This window comes from Panthera leo, chromosome C2 (genome assembly GCF_018350215.1).
Source record: "Panthera leo isolate Ple1 chromosome C2, P.leo_Ple1_pat1.1, whole genome shotgun sequence".
NCBI lineage: Eukaryota > Metazoa > Chordata > Mammalia > Carnivora > Felidae > Panthera > Panthera leo.
In genome coordinates this window covers 89,223,666-89,249,533 of record NC_056687.1, presented here as the reverse complement: position 1 = coordinate 89,249,533, position 25,868 = coordinate 89,223,666, and the positions used below count along the sequence as shown (strand labels likewise).

At 39.9% G+C, this 25,868-nt stretch overlaps 1 protein-coding gene across 3 annotated transcripts in view; it reads right to left on the bottom strand.

Annotated features, from left to right (window-relative positions):
- Positions 1–24,262, bottom strand: part of TBL1XR1 (TBL1X receptor 1) — a 177,567-nt gene extending 153,305 nt beyond the window's left edge. For 2 of the 3 annotated variants that reach the window (XM_042954625.1, XM_042954626.1), the window contains exon 1: positions 24,132–24,262. The gene's annotated coding sequence lies outside the window, so the exon portion shown is untranslated. Of the gene's footprint in view, positions 1–23,319; positions 24,038–24,131 lie in introns of those variants that run through there. The other variant, XM_042954621.1, reaches the window with a different exon arrangement.
- Positions 24,263–25,868: the final 1,606 nt, after the last annotated feature.

Sequence of the window (25,868 nt, the reverse complement as noted above, 5' to 3'; positions counted from 1 at the left end):
ATACTTGATTTATTTCATCTATATTTTCCTACTCATTTATCTGGAAGTATAGTATATATTAGAAAAAACTAAAGCTGTAAGTTTAAGATAAAGATTCTAAGTGGTAAAAAAAAAAAAAAAAACCTCATGTCAGTTTCACAATATTTTTCCTATTTTGTGGGAGTACACAAAGTAACAGAATATCTTACATTTGGTGGCACATTAGATTCACTGAAATATGGTAACCTCAGAATGAACAAGCAAGACCTTTCAAAGTACACCACAAAACTCGAAAACAATTTGGAAACAACAGAAATTTTGATCAAAAATTTTCCTTTCAAGTATGCTTATGTGGGGGCACCTGGGTGGCACCATCAGTTAAGTGTCTGCATCTTGATTTCAGCTCAAGTTATGATCTCAGTTCGTGAGACTGAGCACCACATCGGGCTCTGCACTGACACCTCAGAACCTGCCTGGGATTTTCTCTCTCCCTTGCTCTCTTTTTCTGCCCCTCCCCTGCAGATGCATGCACATGCTCGCTCGTTCTCTCTCAAAGTAAACAAACATAAAAAATAATAAAGTCGGTTTATTTGAATTTTTGCCAGGACATCAAAAGACATATAGCAAGTCAATAAACATCCGGAGGGCACCTGGCTGGCTCAGTCAGTAAAGCAGGCAACTCCTAATCTTGGGGTTACAGATTTGAGCCCTGCGTTGGGTATAGGGATTACTTAAAACCTTAAACAAAACTGCAAACTCTTATCACAATAGGTGTTATCAAAATATATTTAAAAACAAAAAAGTTCCTGGGACACCTCGGTGACCCAGTCAGCATCTTGGTTTCAGCTAAGGACGTGGTCTCACGGTTCCTGAGTTCAAGCCCTGCATCAGGCTCCACGCTGCTGGTGCAGAGCGTGGTTGAGATTCTCTCTCTCCATCCCCTGCAATGTCCTTACCTGCTCTCATATGTGCATGAGGGCTCTCTCTCTCTCTCTCTCTCAAAATAAACATTTAAAAAAAAGCTCCTACAGATCATGCTAAGATCCATCACCCAGTTAAAGAATATGTATCAACAGTAAACTCATGACAAGGCACTCAACTTCATTTAGTCACCAAGAAAATTCAAATTATAACCACAATGACATACCACTACACTCCTGCCAGAATGGCTAAAACTAAAAGGACTGACAGATACGAAGTGATAGCAAAGATACAGAGCAACTGCAAGTCTCAAACACTGCTAGTAGAAGTACAGAGTCATACAATCACTTTGGGGAACTGTTTTTCAGTATCTACTAAAGTTTGACATATACCTATACCCTATAGCCCATCGATTCCATTTCTAATATACCAAAAAAGACACAGGTACTCAAATCTTCCAAAACACATACACAGGAATATCAACTGCAGTTTTATTCAAAACAGCTCAAAGGTGAAAAACCCAAATGTCTGTCCTTCCACACACACACCACAAAAAAATAACAGTGTTATATCCATACAGATAGCAATTGGGGGGTGGGGGGAGGCTACTGCTTGACACCACAGAGATGATGGCTCACAGCTTTATGAAACTCTGTACGGTGAATACAGGTCAGCAGATTGGTTCCTTTTGGTGGGAGAGAGACTGGAAGAAGAGTACAAAGGTGTCTGCCAGATGGCAGGTAATGTTCTGTATCTTGATCTTCATGGTAGGTACATGTGTGTATGTATACTCCAACAAAAATTCATGGACATGACCAATTTATGGTAAGAGAAATCAGAAAAGTGATTACCTGAAGTGGGGAGAAAGGAAAATTGAATGGAGGGGGGGCCTGAAGGAACTTCTTTCTGGGTGATGGAAACGCTCTAAATTTTGACTGGGATGAATTATATCGTCATATAAAGCTGTCAAAATTCACCAAAACGGTACGCTTAAAATCTTTCTATTGAGAGTAAATTATACTTCACCTAAAAGAAAGTTTACAGAGTTATACATTTAAAATGTATGTACTTTACCTTATGTAACTTATGCCACAATAAAAAATGGTAGAAGAATCCAAAAAATAGTTCAATAGAAGAAATGACTCAAATATATAAAAGATGCTCAATCTCACTCAAAATAGAAAACCAGGGGCGCCTGGCTGGCTCAGCCAGTCAGAGCTGGCTGAGCATGCTGGCTCAGCATGCAACTGCTAACCCCAGGGTTGTTAAGTTCTAAGCCCCAAGTCAGGCACGGAGTTTACTTAAAAAATAATTTTAGAAAGATGCTAAAATATCATCTTTACTATCAGATTAGGGAAGATCAAAACATTTGGCAACACTATGTTGGCAAGAGTGTGGGCAAAAGACTTGAGCTGGGAGCAGGAGTATAAACTGGGGCAGCCTCTGTGAAGTCCGTCTGGCAGTAGTTATCCTACGTGCAAACATACACATCCTTTGATCCAGCAGTTCCACTTCTTGTGATTTATCATCAGATATCCTTGCATGCATACACAATGATAAATGTACCAAGGTGACTCACTGCAACACTGTTTGTAACAGCAACAGTCTTAAGAACCTGAATATCCATCAACTAGGAGAACCAGCTCAATTATGGTATATCCATACAGGGGCGCCTGGGTGGCTCAGTCAGTTGAGCGTCCAACTTAGGCTCAGGTCATGATCTCAGAGTTCATAAGTTTAAGCCCCACGTCGGGCTCTGTGCTGACAGCTCAGAGCCTGGAACCTGCTTCAGATTCTGTCTCTCCCTCTCTCTCTGCCCCTCCCCCACTCACACTCATCTCTCTTCCTCAAAATTAAATAAACATTAAAAAAAGATTTTAAAAAAATATGGTATATCCATACAATAAAATACCTTGCCACCATTTTAAAACAAGCAGGGGTGGGAGTGGGGGGGGGGGGGGGAGGAAGGCTCTTTATGTGTTGACTTAAAATACACAGTAACTAGTAAAAAAAAGAAAAAAAAAGGAAGATAGAACAGAGTGACTGGTATCCTACCATTTGTGTTTAAAACAATATTGAGAAGAGGGTATGAAATAAATACTTACTGGCTTTCTACATAGTATACAGTATTTCTCTGGAAAGACACAGAGGAAACTAGTAACACCGAATGACTCCAGGAAAATAACTGAATAGTTAGGGGGACTGGGGGAACAAAAGGAGAAAAAATACTTTTGACTTTTTTTTTTTTAACAATGTGAATGTATTACCTAGTCAAATCATCTTTGAAGCAGTTATCAGCTTCACTTCCCATGTATCAATCACTTGTTATACACACAAAGACATACTTGTATAAAAGTGCAAAATGTATAATGATCATAGATTCTCCCAAAAAAGTACCTAAATCTAGATTCAAGTTATTTTGTTGTTATATTTTTAATCCTTAAAAAGTATCAACAGTCTGGGGAGCGTGGGTGGCTCAGTCGGTTAAGCGTCTGGCTTCAGCTCAGGTCACAATCTCACCGCTCATGTGTTCGAGTCCCGAGACAGCTCAGAGCCTGGAGCGTGCTTCAGATTCTGTCTCCCCCTCTCTGCCCCTCCTCCACTTGAGCGCGCTCTCTCTCTCTCTCTCTCTCTCTCTCTCTCTCAAAAATAATAAACATTAAAAAAAAAATTAAAAAAAAAAAACTTTTAAAAAGTATCAATAGTCTGAAGTGATTACAACTGAACAGTAAATATTCAGCACTTTGTCCAAGCCTGAAAAAGACATATACGTGTTAAGACATAAACCTCTAAAAACATACCCAACTAGGGGTGCCTGGGTGGCTCAGTCGGTTAAGCGGCCGACTTCGGCTCAGGTCATGATCTCACAGTCCGTGAGTTCGAGCCCCACATTGGGCTCTGTGCTGACAGCTCAGAGCCTGGAGCCTGCTTCAGATTCTGTGTCTCCCTCTCTCTCTGACCCTCCCTCGTTCATGCTCTGTCTCTCTCTGTCTCAAAAATAAATAAACATTAAAAAAAAATTAAAAAAAAAAAAAAATACCCAACTATCCCCATAACCAGTTACTCATCTTAAATTAAGCAATTAGCTTTTAATCATTCTGTCCCCTGACAATTTACTTTCCCTTATTAATTTTGGTATTCTTGAATCCCTGAAATTCAAATGCATGTTTACATATATACACATTATATATGTCCTTTAAAAAAATGAAAACTTCACTTCAGTTGTTAATGCAGTGATGGTATTTACATTTTATTATTTTCTTGGATAATACTGATCATTAGTCGATAGAGAAAAAAATGGAGATTTACCACTTCAGTATGTACAAACATCAGTAAGGACTGAATCTTATGGATAGTAATTTCCTTAAAGACTTTAAATCTAGTTATACCTTGTATAATCATCAGTCTAAAGAAAAAATAATTACATCCACCCTACAACCAAAAAATAGCTAAATCTCTAAATCTTAACTATTCATGCTTTAAAAAAAACAACTCTATTTTGATGTGTTCAAAATTAAGTTATTAAAAAAAAATCAAATTCACCTTTCAGTTACATTTCTCCAAGAAATATCATTAAAGAGCCAAACCTAAAGAGTCGTGCACATAGGCTGAATAAACAACTGTAACAGAACAATTCTCCCACATTAACACATCTTGGAAACTACGCGCTGCACATACGCTAGCCAGCACCACTGTAAAACCAGGAGCTGTTGTAACTGGATGTCAACAGAGAAAGACACACATTTCCAGTAATGGAGTGAGCATACAATTTTTCAGTTGGCAAAATACAGAACCTGTATTTGCATGTATGTTTCCAAAAACTAATCCCGGCCCTTTCCTCACTAGTCAAAAAAGCCAGCAGCTCTAAAAGATGTAAGAGACTAAGATCAAGATTGCGAATGAGCGATGAACAGAAAGATCAGGAGGTGTAAGTATCCAGTGATCACCTCCTCAAATCCCTCCCCCTATCACTTCCCTTCATTCTCTTTGACAGCGCAGTGAATGCCAAGTGTGGTCACCAAACCAGCAATATCAGCATCAGTATCACCTAGGAATCTACTAGGAATGCAAATTCTCAGGCTCCAACTCAGATCTAATGAATCAGAAGCTCTGGGGGTGGAGTTGAGCAATGTTAAAACATGTTAATAAGCTCTCCTGGTGATCCACATAAAGTCTGAGAACCACGGTCACAGTTCTTAATTAAGACTTTCGCTTCTCAACTCTGTCGTAGCAATAGCCTCTTGGAAGTCAACATACCCTCCAAGGTGCTGTCAGGATGGCTTGATTACATTACCTTCCAACTCAAATTCCTTCAAAAGGTCCCTCAACTCTCCAAAGCCTTAGCTTACCCACAAGACTCTCATGATATTGATCCTGCCACCACTTCCTCCCATCCCCTCCACCACCACCCCGCATAGTCAGGTGTTTACCTATAGATCTAATTCATAAATTATCAACCCTAGTAGTCTTTTCACTGCTATTTCTCTTCATGGAACGGCTTCCCCTCCTCCTACCTTTCCTCTACCTCCCCACTCAACCCCCTATCTAGCTAAGATGTAGTCATTTTTCAAGACTCACTCTATACTCTACCTGGCCCAACAGTGGGTTAAGTACTCCCTCCCATATGTTCCTTAAAAAAACCTGTGTAATCTTGATTGTGTTCTTATTATTCCCTGTTGACCTGTGCACAGTACTTGGCATATAATAAGCACTCAATAAAGTATGTTGGGAGTGAGGAGAAATCTGTCTTTCTTATATCTATCGAGACTCCTTGGTATCAAAAGGTCTTCTTATGTGTCTAAGAATGCTGACACATACACACCTTTAAAAGTTTGCTAAATGAATACATGGGGTTCAGAATCCTTAAGAAATTTTTGTTGCAGAACCACAAGCCAATATGGATACTTTGTAAAATACGAAGACATTACTACCAGGGCACCTGGGTGACCCAGTCGGTTAAGCATCTGACTTCAGCTCAAGTCATTATCTCACAGTTTGTGAGTTCAAGCACCACGTCAGGCTCTGTGGTGACAGCTCAGAGCCTGAAGCCTATTCGGATTCTGTGTTTCCCTGTCTCTCTGCTCTTCTCCCGCTCACGCTCTCTCTCTCGCTCTCTCTCACAAATAAACATTAAAAAAAATTTCTTAAGACGTTACTTTCCACACTAGAAAAAAAATGTTGTTGTGATTTTAATAACAGGAAGCGAGGGCTTCTTGGAGAAGTGGCTTATGCCAAGGCTAGGAGAGGGAACATGCAAGAGGAGTCTGGAGCATTCTGTGTATCAGAAAGAACATGATTACAAATACACAGGATGGGTCATGTCAGAAGGACACAAGAGCTCCCAGTGGCCCACTGAATGAGCTCCCAGTGGCCAATGGTGGAACACCCTGAGCAAGAACAAAATAAAAATCCACAAGTCCACAATTAACATAAATAATTGAAAAATTAAATGAAGGAAAGGAACAAATCTGCATGGAAAAAAGTTCAATTAATACATGTAGAAGACATGAAGGAACTAGAAAATCCCCATTAGACCACCACCACCACAGTGATCACTACTGCAAACAAGATCCCACTAATGAATGCTAAAATTACTGAGTGAAACCTACACAGCCTCAGAGTATCTCCCCAAAGTATTTTTTTACGATTTTTTTTAAAGTTTATTTATTTGAGAGAGTGCGCATAAGAGCACGTGCAAATGCGTACACAAACACACACACACACACACACCCAGGGAGAGGGGTAGAGAGAGGGAAACAGAGAGAATCCTTAGGGGGCTGAGTGGTGAGATCATGACCGGAGTTGAAATCAAGGGTCAAATGCTTAACTGACTGAGCCACCCAGACATCCCTCCCCAAAATTTCTTATTACTGTGGTAACTTTAACATATGTCCACAAACTCTCGGATACATTTCCATCTAGGAGATGGAACTTAATGTCCCTCCCTTGAATAAGGGTTGAAATTATTGACTCACTTCTAATGAAAAGAATATGGAAAATAGAAAAAGTAATTTCATCGTAAAGGAATCTACCAGACACGACGTAAGTAAGTGATGAAGATTAACACCACCAGTAATAATTGACAGTATTATTATATGTAAATACTGGTATGTACCCCTGGATGCTATGAGACAGGGACCTACATCACCTGTGCGGCATTATTCTGCCAAGTATCCATAACTTCAGTCCATCATTAAAAATATACAAACCAGTATTCTTCAAGGTCATGAAAAACAAGAAAGATTGATGAACTGTCATAGATCGGAGGAGATTAATGAAACAACTAAATGCAATATGGGATCCTGGATTGGATACTGAACAGAAAAAACATTAATGGGAAAAGTTGGGAATATCCAAATAAAGTTTGTAGTTTAGTTTAATATTATACCAATGTTAATTTCTTAAATTTGCTAATAAATGTACCATATGTAATCTTATTATGTAAGATTTTAAGAGTGAAGGGTACACACAGCAATTTTGTACTATCTTTGCAACTCTTCCATAAATCTAAAATTATTTTAAAATAGCTAATTTTTTGAAAAACTATTTATGTAATTGTAACTAAACAGTACTTCAGATCAGCTTTCTAAAGTTATCAAACCAAGATTCTTATGACTTTTATATTAACATAAAATCCTTAGGAAAGTTTTTATATATAAAGTGATTATGAAATAAAGTGATTAACCTAAAACTCCATAAAAATTACACCCAATGAACTAGTTACACTATAACAATCCATTTTTCTTGTGACTATTCTCAAATAAGCATCTAATTTAATTACCATTTGGTTAAGATATCATGACAAGGGGATTTCCCATTCCCATGCAGCAATTTCTCCCTCCTTGTGTTGCCCTCAAGCTTTTGTCCATTAGCTATTTGGATTGTCAAATTAATTCCCCATCTCCACAGACCCCCATTCTTCATACCCCGGTTCTCCACAAGAGGAGGAGCAAGCCAGAGAGAAAAAAATTTGGATGCTTAGCTCTTTTGACTCTCTCCTGAATTTCCAAATGCTTCCTTTCAGAATTCACAAATGCAGTCCAGTTTTCAATACTCTCGGAATTATGTGGTGTCATTCTCACCCATCATACTATCAGCTCAACTTTCTCCCAACCAGAGCTCAGCCCCTTTCCCTCTCAAACCATCATCTCACCCTTCATGCTCTATATCATCTGAGGCTAAAACATAATTCTGCTGTTCTCCTTAAAGTCCTTCACAAGTTTCCTGTCACAGAAGAAATGTCCAAACCCCTTAACACAGCAAACATGTCACTTAATGATACGACCCCTGCTTGCCTTTCCTGTTTGTTCTCACCACTCTACGAGTTACAAACCATATGCTACACATAAACAAAACTTTTCCAGAAAAAAAACAACTTGTTTGGCATCTTTAATGCCCTCCTGTCATACCACTCACATATCTGTTTTTTGCTGTAAGTTTTTTTTTTAATTTTTTTAATGTTTATTTATTTTTGAGAAAGAGAGAAAGAGAGAAAGAGAGAGAGAGAGAGAGAGAGAGAGAGAGAGGGAGACAGACAGACAGAGCGTGAACAGGGGAGGAGCATATAGGGAGACAGAATCAGAAGTAGGCTCCAGGCTCTGAGCTGTCAGCACAGAGCCCAACACAGGGCTCGAACTCACAAACCGCGAGATCATGACCTGAGCTGAAGCCCAGACATTTAACCGACTAAGCCACCCAGATGCCCCTCGCTGTAAATTTTTTTTAACATACACAGCGTCTCAATTAGTAGTTAATATGGGCGACACTTGAAACGTATTTCAGTAGTTAAAAAAATTACTCAAAATACAGCATTTTCTCATTGCACTTCAGAGACGTGTATCTTTAGTACGATTTCAAAAATGTACAGCACACAAAGATAAAACCTAAATTGCTGAAAAATTTACTGACTGGAACATTCAGAAATCATACAATTAAAATAAGGGCATTAAAGAAAAAAACTGCCGTAAACATGTTTGTTGCTATTCCTTTTAGTTTTCACTACAGTGAAATGGGATGTAACAAATGCACCTGAACTCTGATTAATGGATAAAAACAGACGTTTCTTCTTCAGATATCTAAAAAATATTTTCTCTGAGAATAATCTGTTCAAAACTGAGAAGACATCAGAGAAATGTAAATGTTATTAGAAAAAGCCAATTCAGGTAATAAATAACCTGAAAAAATCAGCACTGTACATTTCCCATTTAATTTGACTGAACACTAACTTAATTTTTATTTTTGAATGTTTGTTTTTGAGTGACAGAGAGAGAATGGACACATGAGCAGGGAGGGGCAGAGAGAAGGAGGCAGAGGATCAGAAGCAGGCTCTGCGCTGACAGCAGAGAACCTAACGCAGGGCTGGAACTCACAAACCAGGAAATCATGATCTGAGCCAACGTCGGAGGCTTAACCGACTGAGCCACCCAGGCCCCTAGCTTAATTTTTAAATTATATGTGCAATCATATGATCAAAGAATATTAGATGCAGAAGAGACTTCAGAGACCCAATTCAATGTTCTCAAGATGAAGCAACTGAAGTCCACGAAAATTAATTTCTATTAGGTCACAAAAAAGCTTTGTCTACAAGGCTAACAATTTTTATTTTAAGTGAACTGATGAAGTATTGCTCAAAATAACTTCAGAATATACAACTCATTAATTTTGCTATATGCTAAATTTGAGTATCTGGTTAGGACAAACAAGGGTAGTTATCTTCTTCAAGGTTTAAAATATCCCCTAAAAATATATAATTAACCCGTTGATAATTTTCTAATGCTTGCCCTCAAATTTGGGCTTCTGTTACCTGTAAAATTAGCAGAAATAATGTGAAAAACAAAACCAAAATAAATAACATCAATTTTTTTTAGTATGTAACTCGTTTTGAGAAGATAAATTCATTTGAACACCCATATTAGTTATAGACAGCGTACATAAAATTATAAATACTACCACATGAGGAATCCCAACTTTTCATTTTAAAAAACAATACATATTTAAAACATTGAGAACAACAAAATATATGCCAGTTCTGGTTGAAAGAGAATTTTATGGGCACAGTCCATCATGGATTAAATGCACAACCTTCCCAACTATAAATGGATGCACATTTTGGTGTGGGGGGAGGGGAAGAGAGGCTGTCTGTCCAGCGGCTCCCTGGTTTACTCAAATGTCATTCCCACTGCTCTACTGGAAAGTGGCAGCCATTGTTTCTAAATGGCCTCTGGCCATGATGGGCACCTTCCCAAACCAAGCTCATCACTACTTCAAGATCTTTCCTGATGAGATAAATAGGTAGTCCCTCCTCTACAGCAGGGGAAAACAACGGATAAAAACTCTGGCACTGACATTTTCCACTGTGTGAAGAAAGTTAATCTTCTCAAAGAATGAAACTAACCTACCAGAACACACACACACACACACACACACACACACACACACACACACACACATATATTCTGTCAACAGAGATTTCTGGTGATATTCAAATGGCTCTAGTTCTTGCTGTGCCTAAAGCCTTGCAGAGCCCATGCTCTTCCCACAGTTCAATCCATTTTGGGATTCTATTGCCAAGGAATCCCTCTCTTTGGCTTAAGCTAACTTGAACTGTCTATTGTACACCTACGAGTTCTAATTCATATACCAACTTGGTGAAGTTAGCCTAGATTAATCGCAACAGAATAGCACAGGTAAATGGAATTAAAAGCAAATTAAAGAATCTCTTTAACCTGTAAAAAACATAAATAGGAATATCTAGCTCTCATCACATAACTTGAATGAAATATGTATTTTAAAACGAAAGTGTTAACTTCTTAAAATCTAACATTTTATGGTAACAGAAGCACATATTCAAATTTGCTCATCAATTATCCATTTACCTGTTTTTTCCAGATTGATTCAAATACCATCTGTAGTAGTTCCTCCAAGAAAAGCATACAGCACTCACATATACATCCCTGGGATTCCAAACAGTAAATGCAATAAATAAGCCTCTTTTGACCCTCCCCTAAATGCTGATTTTTAATGAATTATTTCCAGTATTCTACTGTAAGGAGGAAACAAGTTAAAGCTATCAGCTGGTTACAAAAGCATTTCTGAGCAAACAATTCACTCAAATATTTACTGAACACCTACCAGTCCTGTTTTGTCCTGGAGTGACAAGACAGAACCCATCCCTGTTCTCATGGAGTGTAAATTCCAGAGGTGAATAAAACAAACAAAAAGAAACAATGATCAAGGCTATTTCAGAGAGACTAAATGTTATGAGGAAAATACGAGGGTCCTGCAACTGAAAAAGGCTAAGGAGTGAGCAGCTATTTCAGTGTGACCTCTCAGGTGGTGGCACTGGAAGTGAAATCTGAATGACATAAAAAAATTAGCCATATGACAATCTCAGGGCAAAGCCTGAGGCAGAGAGCAAAGCAATTAAGGCACTGAGACAGGAACAAGCTTGTTCAGTGGGAATGGAGCTGGTATGGCTAGGCACAGTGAACGAGGGGAAGACAGGCAATGTGAAACAGGAGAAGGTTTGTGAGGTGGTCACAGAGCAGATTATGTGGTGGGGGGTTCCTCACAAGCTAAGGAAGGACTTTTGGATTTCACCCTGAGTGTGAAGAAAAACCCACAGGATAGGGTATAGGGAAGAAAACTGACATTTAGTGAGCATCTTTCATAGTGCCAAAGTAAACAGCATATAAGAATGTTTCCACCACGTATGCTACAAAACAACAGATGCATTTGTGTAAATTATACTGTATGCACTTAATCATACTTATCAAAGGTCATTAGTATGCTGTTACAATCAAAAAAAAAAAAAGTCACTTTTCCTGTTACTACCAGTTCTCACTTGTAGGAAATCACCTCTACGTTGATTTGTCAGACCAAATGAACCAACCAATATTATCTACTACAGAACATACATGAGTCATCTAGAATAAAATGCAAGAAGGGCAAACGAGACTAGATGAAATAAAGACAGTCAGCTATTCATGAGTATAGGACCCAAAAACAGGCAACAAAGCAAGTAGAGAAGCACCAAATTAGAAAACATACCCACATTCAAGAAGCAGAGGGTCCATGGATACAAAAGATTGTTATCTACTTAAAAAATACTCTCCTACAAATGAGTAGACAAAGGGTAAAAAACACAAAAGCTTCTAAAGTAAATTCTCTGTTCTTTTCATTTCATAATACCTTGCCTGTTTCAACAACATTCAGAGAAAAGTAAAATTACTATCTTTTAAATGCACCACCTTGGTAACTTTTTAAATCTGTTGATGAATTTTAAAACATTTATAAATACAAATATTTATTAAAATATCATTGAAATACTGTGTCAAGCATTGTACCTACCAGATGCTAAGGATAAAGATGGGTGAAACACAACTGTTCCCAAAGAAGGCTTTTGCCTAGTGAGACAGGACTCAACAAGTAACTCAAAGGGAGATCTGTGCTAGAAGCAGATGATTAGTGGTCACAGGCCAGGACGTCAACTTAAGACTGTCACAGAAAGAAGTTTAACCTTCAATCCGATGGTGTAACTTCATTCAGCCAAAATGTTGTGGTATGTCAGTTTTTAAACACTATAAGACAATCTTATACAAACTTCTTCTCTAACGAAATAGAAAAATCTTACTATAATGGTTATTATTTTGTTACTATTCTTTATGAAAAGCAGTCAGGATTCTTAATCCAGAGATGCTGGCAGATTAATCCTCCCAAAAATCTTATATTCACATTTATTAGCAATCAAATGTCTTTATTCTTCGTATCTTACTTTGAGTGCACACTTTGGGGGATTAGAACTTCAGAATCCTAATAGAGCCTCAGAAAACTACCTAAAAAAATCAGCACCAATAAATGTGACTTACCTATGCTCTATCATTCACAACGACAATTTGATTCTAATTTTTAGTACTGATTCTAAATCCATAAAACTTAGAGAATTATAATTCTACATTACTTTAAACCAGTATTTTTTAAATTTGGTAAATAAAATCATTTTCAATTCATAAATTTATAGAAGCATGTTTTTAAATGAAAGATTATAGAAAATGCCTATACTAGCTATTAAAGCAAAACTTCAGTATTTTTGCACATATACATATCCTGTTATGTCTTATATACTTCTCAGTGAAAGTCCAAGTCTGCATAACATGCAACATGCATATTTGAAATAACTGATCCATACAAGCAACATCCACTGGGGAGCCAGAGAGGAGTGTTTCATTTGCCAGAGAACAGAAAAGGAGTGGAGAGTCCATTCCAGAAAGTAAAAAGACTATTTTTTTTTTAGGAAAAGCAGTAACTTTTTTTTTCTCTAAGTATCAAGAGGTGACCAAAAATATTTAAAAATTACTGTAAAACAACATATACAGATGGATGCCTGGGTGGCTCGATCAGTTGAGCGTCCAACTCTTGGTTTCAGCTCAGGTCATGATCTCACAATTCTGTGAGTTCAAGCGCCATATTGGGCTCTGCTCTGACAGCACAGAGCCTGCTTCTTGGTATTCTCTCTCCCTCTCTCTCTACCCTTTCCCCACTGTGCTCTCTCTCTCCAAATAAATAAACTTAAAATATATATATATGTACTAGAGACATAACAAAGGCACACAGTACACATTCTCTTTTTATTTTTTTAAGTTTTATTTTTATTTAAGCAATCTCTACACCCAACATCAAGACCCTCACATCAAGATTCGCATGCTCCTCTGACTGAGCCAGCCAGGCGCCCCCAAGTTCTCATTTTAGAGTGAGCAACATGGGAATGCAAGCTGGTGCAGTCACTCTGGAAAACAGTATGGAGGTTCCTCAAAAAACTAAAAATAGAACTACCCTACAACCCAGCAATTGCACTACTAGGCATTTATCCACGGGATACAGGTGTGCTGTTTCGAAGGGACACCTGCACCCCCATGTTTATAGCAGCACTATCCACAATAGCCAAATTATGGAAAGAGCCCAAATGTCCATAGATGGATGAATGGATAAAGAAGATGTGGTGTGTATATATATACACATACACACACACACACACACACACACACACACACACACACAAAATGGAGCATTACTTGGCAATCAAAAAAATGAAATCTTGCCATTTGCAACTACATGGATGGAACTGGAGGGTATTATGCTAAGTGAAATTAGTGAGTCAAAGAAAGACAAAAATAATAGGACTTCACTCATATGAGGACTTTAAGAAACAAAACAGATGAACATAAAGGAAGGGAAACAAAAATAATATAAAAACAGGGAGGGGGACAAAACAGAGGAGACTCATAAATATGGAGAACAAACTGAGGGTTGCTGGAGGGGTTGTGGGAGGGGGGGATGAGCTAAATGGGTAAGGGGCACTAAGGAATCTACTCCTGAAATCATTGTCACACTATATGCTAACTAATTCGGATGTAAATTTAAAAAATAAAAAATAAAATTAAATAAATAAAATAGCTTCCAGATTAAAAAAAGAAAAAGAAGAGTGAGCAACAAAAGCTCAGTCACAAAATACAGAACTGGGAATTCTGGCCATCCAGTTCTCTGCTGTTGCCACAGGAAGCCCTGACAGGTTCACAAGGGGGAGTGTCACTTTTCTGCCTCTCCCTACAGCTGTTACTGCTGCACTTAACAAAGCCACCAAGTAGTAGCAAGCATTACTTCCCATGTGCCAGGCCTATGGTAACTGCTTTACACATATTCACACTTGAATCCTCACAAGTGTTCTATGACGCATGTATTAATTACTCCTTATTTCCATTTTTCAGAGTGGAAACTGGAATTACCTAATTTTCCAGAGTCATACAACTAATAAGTAGGGGTGACAAACCAGCCATGCCCGACTCCAGACACCGAGCTCTTCGCCACAGCAACATACTACAGTAAGAGTTAACTGCCTAAGATCAGACACCTACCCTGCCTAGCTCTCTTATCACTAAAGAGAGAAGCACTGCTCCCAGGGAGGCAGGTCACACTGTCAAGTCACAGTGAAGCAGAATTAAAGGCACAAAAACAGATGCTACCTTTCTCTGAGACTTTCCAGCTTAAGTTGAAAATGAGGAGCACAACTAGAACACCCTTTAGAATAAACTAAACATTCAGTGAACAATTACAAGTGACGCCAACTTATACATACATGTAAATTCCCAAGTCAGGGATTGTGTAGTATCAAAACCCAGTTCTACAAATCCCATTATACCAAAAACTATCACAATTATTAAAAATCAACTACTAAACTATGAGAAATACAATTTTCACCTGATTTCCAAACCCTTGGCAAAACACCTTTGAAATCAGACAACACCTACATACATCTGTACAACCAGTATCTCCTTCTAATATTTGCACTGAATTTCTAATTATGGACCTTGGATAGGACTTGAAAATCACCAAGTCACTATTACTAAATAGTTCAAGTGGTCTGCTGACCCAATCATGGAACAGACCAACACTTTTTAATCATACTCAGTGGCTCTAATTTTCCCAACAAATCTGACAAATTAAGTGTTTGCAGAAATATACACAATTCCAGCTCTTCAAGAACTGTCTGAGAAGCATAGGAAAAATTAAGTTTTCTCTCTTCTTCTGACTGTCCAAATTAAAGAAATAGAAATATTAAGAATTCTTAACCGGATGCCTTGATTTTTCACAATCAATACTTTTTTTAAAATGGTAATACTGACATAGCAAGATTCAAACAGTTCAAAAGGTTATACATGAGAATAAGTTTCTCCCACATCTGACCACATGATCTCCCCATCCCAACCTCACCCCCTAAAATCACTGTTACTAGTCTCTTGTGTATCTTTCTGTAGTCATCCTAAACACGTAAAACAAACATACATACACACAACTCATACACTCTCCCATCATGTCTGTGTCCTCCTCACTGCCCTTCTCCCCTTTTGCAAGCTAAAATGGCAGCAGACTACAACATCCTCTGCCTGTTTTTTCACTTAAATGTATCTTTGAGAACCTATAAATACTAACAAGAAAGTTATAAACATTAATTCTAAACAAATCTGTAAAGGAACACTTCACACAAAACAACTCTCAACAGATGTTAAAACTGGTGACCTCTGCTAGCAGGATAAAAGGAAAGCCAAGGTCAAAGAAGTAATCCCCCAACCATGAGGGCCTGTTAGTTCTCACAGAATAGGAAAACTACTTCCCTGACACAGTTAACAGACTGCAATCCTAAACTCAGTCTAGGATCTCACAAAGATACACTGTTTACTAAAGAAAACAGAGAAAGGTGATTTAAAGAAAACCCATTACTTTAGTGGGAGAAAACTTAAGTATAAAAGGTGCCTAAGAACTATACTAAAGCTACATATAGCATCTAAAAATTCACACATGTATGATAAATTCTATTCCATAAAAGAACAATTACACAGGGAAAAAAAGACATTAAGGAAATTCATTCATTATCTATTTCCATTACCTTATTTCAGAAACCCAAAGCAGATGACCCAATTGCCTTATACTGAGAGTTAATGACATCTGATAGCCAAAAAATAGAAATGGAACAAAATCAGTATACATTCTACCCAATTAGCTTGTTCAAATTAAGAGGAAAGCATAAAACACCTCTCACTAACCCATAAGCTGTATTCTACTAGCAGTTGAAGGTAACTAGCAAAATTATACCATTACTATAAATTCTCTGGAGGTGTTTGCTTATGCTAATGCCAAATGCTTTCTATTATTCTATGTAAGGTTATAGATTTTTAGCCATTAAGCATATTTTCCATGTAGATCTCCCTCAAAAAAATTACATAAATGACAGAATCTCCAAATTTTAACACAGGAATTGACTATACAAGTATTCCTTGAAAGGATGAACTAGCTTTACATAACACTTCATTTGAACCTCTTCAGTTGCATTTCTAAAAACTAAATGATTTACCCTTGTAACTATGGCTTTGCAAAAAATGATAAAAATTTATTTGCTTAATACTGAATCCATATTAAAATACTAGCCACCATTTAAGTGGATAACAGTAACAACAAAGCAGCAAACATCCACTTAACTGATTATCTATGTCATTACAATGTCCTATCACACAATGTGCTGGAAAGGACACAATGAAAAAAAATGAAAGAAAAGAACTAATTACCACCTTTGAACTCGGACAAACTAGATATCAAGAAGTACACTGGTATCTAGTTCCTAAAAAGTAAAAATTATTCACTACTTTTAAGGTATTTAAAATTTTAAATGTCTCATTAAAAAAAAAAAAAAAAAATGTTTGAGAGTCCAGAGTACAATTTTATATGAAAAAGAATTATTCTATTAAGAGACTGGAAGCACCATCTCTGACCCTTGCTTTCCATGTTCTCCTCTGTTCTACCACCTGAAAAAAACTTACAATTGCTTAAGAGGAAAACAGATGGCAAACTCCTCAGTTTAAACATTCACTACCTATTCTTCCTCATTCAAAGTATTCATCTCACATTCTTTAATCTGGATACTCTGTATATTTACTGAAATTTAATTGTTGATCTTTCAACACGACCTATACAGTTTGTATTAATTCTAAATTAACATAAGCTCTAAGAGGGGTGCGTGGATGGATCAGTCAGTTAAGTGTCAACTTCAGCTCAGGTCATGATCTTGTGGTTTGAACCCCGCGTGGGGCTCTGTGCTGACACAGCTCAGGGCCTGGAGCCTGCTTCGGGTTCTGTGCCTCCCTCTCTCTCTGCCCCTCCCCCACTGGTGCTCTGTCTCTCTCTCTCAAGAAATTAAAAAAATAAAAAAGTGTAAGCTCTTAGAAAGCAGGGGGACAAGCAGCTCATTTTGTTTGATGCAAATAAAATCATGCTGAGAACCTATTTAAATATTAAAAAATTCAACAGGATATAATACCAAATTAGTTGCTTTAGAATAAATTACCCAGGTTGTGAAGAACTAATATGGCACCCAGCCTTACCATAAAAACCTACTGAAGAGACGGTTATGATAACTTTCTTCTGGTAGACTGAACCCACCTACACCATAAAATAGACACACTCTACACTGAATGTTAATACCCTCACAGTAATGACTCAAATGAGATTCCAATGTGGTCAAGATGCTAAAAACACAATCTTATTTAGGCACACTACAGAGAAAATAATGAGCAAAAAAGCCAGAGAGGTTAAGAAAATAAGTACAAAATCCTAAGTTTCATTATAACTGCCACAAATACAACCAAATAAAGCCAACTTAGGGTGACAGGATTCCCAACTAGACTAGGTTCCTCACCAAAATCATGGCTACAATTCCAGGATCAAGATTTTTTTCAAATTAACAGTTAAGTGCTGCTACAGCACACCACAACTTTGAAGGCCTAAGTCCAACAGAAGCTTCGGCCACATCAACAGTAGTACAGGACCCATCACCACTTATTTTACCATGGGCACTTGTAGAAAGAAACAATCCATTGTAATATGAAGACAGTATGGTACAAAAATCAAAAATTCTGCTAATACCAGAAGAAAAAAGGCCCTTTCCTTCAAGAAATGTAACATGCAGTTGGGGCTAGGATAAACAAACCCATGAAATAATAATTATGGAGGTTGTGATAGTCATTAAACACGATGGTATCTCAGTGAAGAAATATCCTGAGTCGAGATAGCCAGAAACAGCTTCAGGGAAGGTGGACTGAAACTAGACTATAAAAAAGACAAAGGGAAGGACAAGCATGAGTGAAAAGCAGAAGAGTAACGTGTATGTCAAAACTGCAGTATCTGATAGGCAGGCCAGAATCACAGTTTGGGAGAAGAGAGGGAACTATAGCTGAATAGGTAAAATAGAGCCTTAAAAAGCCAGACTGAAGCTTATGAACCCTATCCAGTTGGCAAAGGGAAGCCATTATGGGTTCTCCACAGCAAAGGAACTGACACGATGAAATCAGTATTTTAAATAAATTACACTGCCAAGCAGTTACAGAAGACAGAATGGAGAAGAAAGCCTGCTCAGAGCAACCTACTAGAAAATTAATGCAATAATCCAGACCTAAAACCATTCATTCTGTCTTCCGTTCATTCACTGTGAAGCAGTAGACTGCTAGCTAAAAACACTGGCCTAGAATCAGACACACGGGGCCTAAACCCCTCTGTGCGCCCCTTACTACTGAGCCTTGGCTTCCTCACTCTTAAAATCAAGGTATCAGCCACTCAGATTGTCCAAGTCCCTGTCAAAGCAGCTGTGTGGTCCTGACACATAAATTCTATTAGTAGTTAACATCACTGCTGAATTAATAGTAAAAATGGGAAGTGAAAATAAGACAATGCTTAGAGATGTATCAGAGCAACAGAACTTCCAAGTAGAACTGTCTTGACAGCAGCTGAAAATATGGAACAAGAACACAGGTGAAAGGTCAAGGCTACAGAAAACAATGATCCACTTAAAGTCATCACTCCAATCTAAAAAGGAGATCCTAGGTACTTGCCAGATCCAGCCCTGAAAAACAAAATTCCTTTATTTAAAGAGTTAGAAAATGTTCCAAATGGTGGGAGATTTAAAAAGTCCAAGTCCAAGTAACAAAAGAACAGCAATAAAAGTCAGGCAAAAGACCCAACACTGGGGGCGCCTCCATACCCCAAACATCCAGCTCTTGATTTCAGCTCAGGTCATAATACCAGGGTCATGAGATGGAGCCCCTAGTCCCCTTGTCAATGGCTGTGGAGACTGCTTAGGATTCTCTCCCTCCCTCTCTCTACCCCTCCCTAACTTGGGTGGGTGCTCAGGCACATACCCTCATTCTCAAAAAAAAAAAAAAAAAAAAAAAGGCAAAAGACCCAGCACTAGCACTGTCACTATACAATGCTTGATATTGTTCCTAGTTTTAAAATCAAATCTAATTCTTCAAGGTTAAGTCTTCAATCACAACTTCAAGAGCAAATACATTAAGTTTATTTCAAATATTTTACCCAGGAAACTCAGGAAATAAAACTACTAAATATTTTCTATAACACGGCCCCACTAAAATAAAGAACAAATAAAATGTAATACAAAGAAGCAAACTTCAAATCCAAACCCAACATCATCATGTTTAACAGCTTACATTTCCATGATACTTGTATGTCAAGTATTATTCTCAGCACCTTACACATACAATTCTCTCAATCTTTTCAACTCTAGAAGCTGACAGTCCACATCATGCAGAAGAGGAAACAAAGAGGGAGTTACTCCCCTTAAGGTTGCATAAGCAGTAAGGAATGGAGCTGGAGTTTGAACCCAGGCAGTTTGCCTCAAAGACCCCCAATGGAACACTATGCTACACAAAAAGACTTAACGTGACGTTCTTACACAAGTTTTGAGGAATACATACTCTGAGGATGAGGATAGTTAAACATACTCTTACTTGCTTTTCCTTCTTAATTTCAGGCATGGAACCATATTTTCTTTTTTCTACTGGTAGTACTTGGAAAGGCTACTTCACTGCTGTCCATCTTAAAGGTAGGAAACAGAGCAGTTGGCAAGAGGATTGCATCTTATTAAATGGTTCTAGAGAGTTAAAGACAATGATGTAGGTAGGACTCCTATGAATTTCATTTATCCATGCAATTACTTGACCCAGTTAATAGAGATGCCCAACTACAGAATTATAAACGCTAATTTTTTCCAAGGACATCTGACAAAACAGCTGGAAAAATCTGGCACAGCTACACTCATCCAGAACGAGCACAGACTAGGACTTAGACCTACCTACATTAGAACCCTAATGCATCATTTGATCATTCTGTGGCCTAGGACAAGGGAATTAACCCTGCACCTCTGTTTCATCATCCACAGATCCAGTACTACCCACTTCATAAGATTAGCCTGAGGTATACATGACAGAGAAAGCACCTCACACCTTTCCTAGATCATAACCCAAGCAAAGTCTCTTTCCTCTGGCTCTTCATAACAGGGCAATTAATTGTACTCTTACAGAGTCTAATCCTGCAGGTGGTGGAGAGTAAACCTCTCCAGCATCAGCTTTTTTTTTTTTAATTCAAGTTTCTGTTGGTGATAGAACAGGCGATACCACCATGATGGTCTCCAAACTGGACCATACTCTTACTAACTGTCTACTACACAGCCCAGGGTCCTAACCCCTCTATACTATGGGGATGTATAAATGGCTCTGTTAGCTGATTTTTGTATTTCAGTGACAAACCACAAATGTTATTTGTGAAATAAGTCAAATTCGCATATACTAGAAAAATACAGTCCCACAGTGCCAATATTTCTGCCATCTCTCTCCCCTGACTTACTGTCACTCACATTCTTTACAATTCTTTTTTTTTCTAATTTTCTTTTTACATTTATTTATTTTTGAGAGACAGAGTGAGACAGAGCACAAGTGTAGGAGGTGTAGAAGAGAAGGACACACAGAATCCGAAGCAGGCTCCAGGCTCCGAGCAAGCATTCAGCAACAGAGCCTGACACAGGGCTCGAACCCATGAACTGTGAGATCATGACCTGAGTCGAAGTCGGTTGCTGACTGAGCCACCCAGGCACCCTTCCTCTCAATTCTTATATAAAAGACACAGGAACTGAGTAAACCCAACAAATTATTTCTACTAACTTCATCAAAATACATTAAGTCAGAAATTCTCTGTAGTAATACAGTTGGAGTAAATCATAGAACTCCTGTGTCAGCTACTCAGCTGACCAGGTTGTACTTAAACATCATCGCTATGTAGGAACACATGTATTTATTCAACAAGTTGTCATTACAAAGGTTCATTAGTCACATCTCTTTTTATCAGTAACCCCTATATTTATATTAAGCTTTTGCCCTTTCCGCTTATTAGCTTGAAAGGCTCTCAGGAAGTAGTTACTTATTTTCCTGGTAGGCACGTATCATGATAATCATGATAAACCTTAATTAGATGTTGAAAACACAAGTAACAAAAAAATTCATGGACACGCAAAAAGTTATTAAAATGTCTAACACTTCTTTGAGACAACCAATGCAAAAATACAACCTCCACAAGGGGCCACTCCACATATACCACATCTCCCAAATTAATAACTAAAGTTGGTATATGCAAGAAAAGCATTTTATAAACTGATGGTGAGCTTTGCAACAATTTTTAAGTCATTAACAAGTCCATTAAGTTCTGTAACAGTAAGGGAAACTTTTCCCACTTACATATGGTTTTCATCCTCCATACAGTGTACCATTTTGCCCTATAGATCTCATTCTAACTATTCAAATAGCAAAAAAGAGTAGTTATTTGTGGATTTAATGGTTGTGGTTACATAGATCACACAATGCATTATAGCAACACAGGGAAAAAAACATCATATTCCAAACAGGCAGAAAAACCACAATTTCAGAGCAAAAAGTATAAACACACATCTCACGCCTAACCACTCGTAGGCATATTTTCTTTCTGCCACCCTTCCTTCACAGGTAAATGCTAACTATTTCTAGAACCCTCAATGATGATTTCTCAAGCTTGCTTGCCATGAACTCCCATGATACACCCCAACAAACACACTGTTTTCATGGAGACAAAGCTGCCCTATTTCCCTAGACTACAAACTTCTTAAAATGGTGAGAACATACAGTCTCAGGAAATAAGGATTACTAACAAACACCAATGTAGCACAGGTCTTATTTAACAAAAATGAAAATGAACTAAACTGAGAAAGCCAAAAAGTCACTCACTGTATCTTCAATGTGTAATTACTATATTTTTTATAATTTGGTTTAGTAAGTAGATGAAAACACCACAGGGGCCTTATACTATGCAATCTGATAAAGGAGTCTTTGGGAAAAATGGAGGAGAAAAACCATTACTTAATTACATGGGGGGAGGGGAGGTCAGGCAATTCAGACTAGAAATCACCCATCATTTCACCCACCACATTTTACTAACAAGCTTATTTAGATCAGCATAAGGTTCTTGTATGGAAAACAAGGAAGCCAACAGTAAACTTCCCTAAGTCAACCGTAAATGACATAGGTACTAAAACTCTTCACCTTGGTGCACAGTCCAAGATTCTAAGTAAACTCCAGACACTGAGAAAAATATAGCTTTTAACTAGGTCTCAGCACTTGTCATTTGTAATCACCAAATTATTTTAGAGAATGTTATGAGGTAACTTAGTAACAGGAGCATTCTTTAAGAGCCATTTCAACCGAAATTTTACATGAAACACCATTTTCACAACCTAAATTTAATCTCGGTTGCCACTGCAAAGTGATGCCTCTTTCGGCAAATTAGGAACTTCCAAAAATACTGAACATGTTAACACATGCATGGTTTCCCTCGAGCTGCCATTTAAGATTAATAATTTCACTTGAATAAAAGTCGGCTTGTTTAAAAAAAAAAAAAAATGACATCGGTTGCAAAGAGGAAGTTACCGAGAAACCACCCTCACAACGTGGCCTTTACACTGTCAGAAAATAATGTGACTTTGTGCCACCCAAAACTTACCAGGAAGCTGGCAATAACTTTGCCAATTCTACACTTCTGAACCCAACTTCAAAGAGGCTCTAGCAAATACCTCCTTAAGACGATAAAAGGCACTAAGTTACAAATAAACACGTCCGGGAGTGCGGCCCCGCGGCCGCGCGCCCCTCCCCCTCCGGCGCCCCCGCCCGGGACGCGCGGCCCCAACAGCCGCCCGCAGCCCCTAGCACGCCAACCCGGGTCGCCGCGCCTGCACCGGGGACGCGCCTGGGGAGGGGAGCAGATTTCCATTGCCAACAGAATAACGTGCACCGAAAAGATCCCTCTCCTCTGCTAAAAATAGGCTATAAAAGAGTCGGCCTCATGATGGCTCCTTGATTCAATTTGCTGCAAATTCTTTCCTGAAAGCCTCCCCCCACATACATACACACATACACACACACACACACACACACACACACACACAAAAAGGGGGTGTAAATGCACGAAGGGTGGAAGCGAGGGAGAAGGCCGAGGCGCACATTTTCGGGGACAACAACATAATAAGGGTGAGGATCCCCGAGATCAGGAAAGGGTAGGGGGTGGGCAGGCACGTGAGCATTTCAAAGAAGCCTGAGAGGAAAAAGGGGGGATGGGGCACCCTAAATGCCTTCCCTGCCTTCCCCTCCCCCACCAAAACCCCAGCTCGCCAAAGGGCCAAGTTGAAAAATGCATGTTCCACTTGTGCCCATCCCCCCGCGGCCCAGCGCCCCCCAGCCGCCTCAGCCCGCGCCGCCCGCGCCCCCCGCCCCGGCCCGCGGCCGCCCCCACCCCGGGGTCCGGCCCCCAGCGCTTACCTGGAAACGGTGGCCTCCGACGCCGCTCCCCCCTCCCGGGAATGGAGGCACAAGGAAATTCCCCTCCTCGCCGCCGCCGCCGCCGCCGCCTCCAACCACCCCCAAAATAACCCCTCCGGGGGGTGAGAGGCAATTATAACCCCGGCGAGCGGAGGGCGCGGGGGATGGGCGCCGGGCGGGCGGGGGCGGGGAGCGCGGCGCGGGTCCCCAGGTGGCGAGCGGAGGTGCTCCCGCCGCGGGGGGAGGGGCGGGGGCGCACGCGGCCGGCGGCGGGGGGAGGCGGCGCGCGGGGGAAGGGCGCGAGCGGGGAGAGGAATTGAGGCAGAAGGTAAAAGCTGTTACTAAGGGAAAGAGCCAAACGGTTCGGAGCAGCCAACGGCTCAGACACTCAACACTGGGGAGAGAGGAATGGGGACCAGCCAGGCACAAATGAGCTCGCGAGGCCCGCGGCGGCGGCGGCCGCGCAGCAAAACAAACCCGAGCGGCCTGCGCCGGGCGGGCGCGCGGGGGAGGGGCCGGCGGGGGAGGGGCGCCGCGGACTGGGGGGGGCGGGGGAGGAGGCGGCGGCGGCGCGGCGGGGGGGCCTCCGCCGGCCTCGCTCCTCTCGCTCCCGCCCGCCCTGGCGGCGCTGGGGGCTGTACGAGTGCGGCGCAGTCTTTTAAAAATAAAGACCCGCAGGCGCTGCGAGGCGCCACCGGGGCACTGGCCGCCCCGCCCCCACCGCCGCACGCTGCCGGGTGCGGGGAGGCCTGGGTGTTGGCCCGGCAGCCCGAGGCCCGGTGGGGGCGGGGAGGCTCGCGCCGCAGCTGGTGTGAAAACGCCGGTTAACTTTCCTGGGGAGGCCCCGCGGGGCTTCCGCGTGTTCGGGGGCAGCTTGTCCCTGTGGGCACCCCGGCTGCGCGGGGTGGCCGGCTGGGCACACCACGCGGTGGGCATGTGCAGGGGAGCGCGGCTCAGGCATCATATGGACATTTGTTTGTGAAAAGATCTGCACACACCTTTGTGTGCATAAATACATATGTTTCTCGGAAACGTACCTGGAAAGGGGCTTTATCTGTAATAAGCGATTTTCAAAATGTAATCCAGAGCACGGGATCTGTAGAGAAAACACACGCACACAAGAAAAGGTTTTTGATACTAAACACAAAGCTGTAATTGAAGTGTTTATGCCCAAATGTACTGTGAATCAAACATATGGTGGTATTTATCGTCTGGTGGGTCTGTTTGAAAGGTTTGGTCGATCAGTTCTCATTTCACAAAAATAAAATAATGTAACTAAATGTTTACTAAATATATACCTCTACAGCAGCATTGACAGTAGAAGTTTATCAAATTTGTATACTTTTTGCATGTGTGTACCACATCAAAGCAGTTTATAAAGTATAACTTAGATGAGTGATAATGTGACAATATGAGGAGAGGAGTGCAACGGATTGTTTTTTGAAAAGAGGGGCACCAGCTTTTAAAACAAATGTGTTAATCTTTCTAAGGCCCTCTGAAAGCAGGGGTTGGGGTCTTAGACGTTTGTATAAGCCTAGGACCTTTTTAAGATTTGACCTGAAAGAAACCTTTTTGTTTTTTTCAGTTATTGCTGTCTTGAAAGTAAAATCATATTTTCTGCAGCCTTTTTAAGAAGGGTTCTGTTTTTATGCTTTCATGACAATATTTGAAATAGGTGTATTATTCTAAAGCAGTCTTTTTTTTCCCTCCCAATACCAGAGACCTAAATTTTCACAC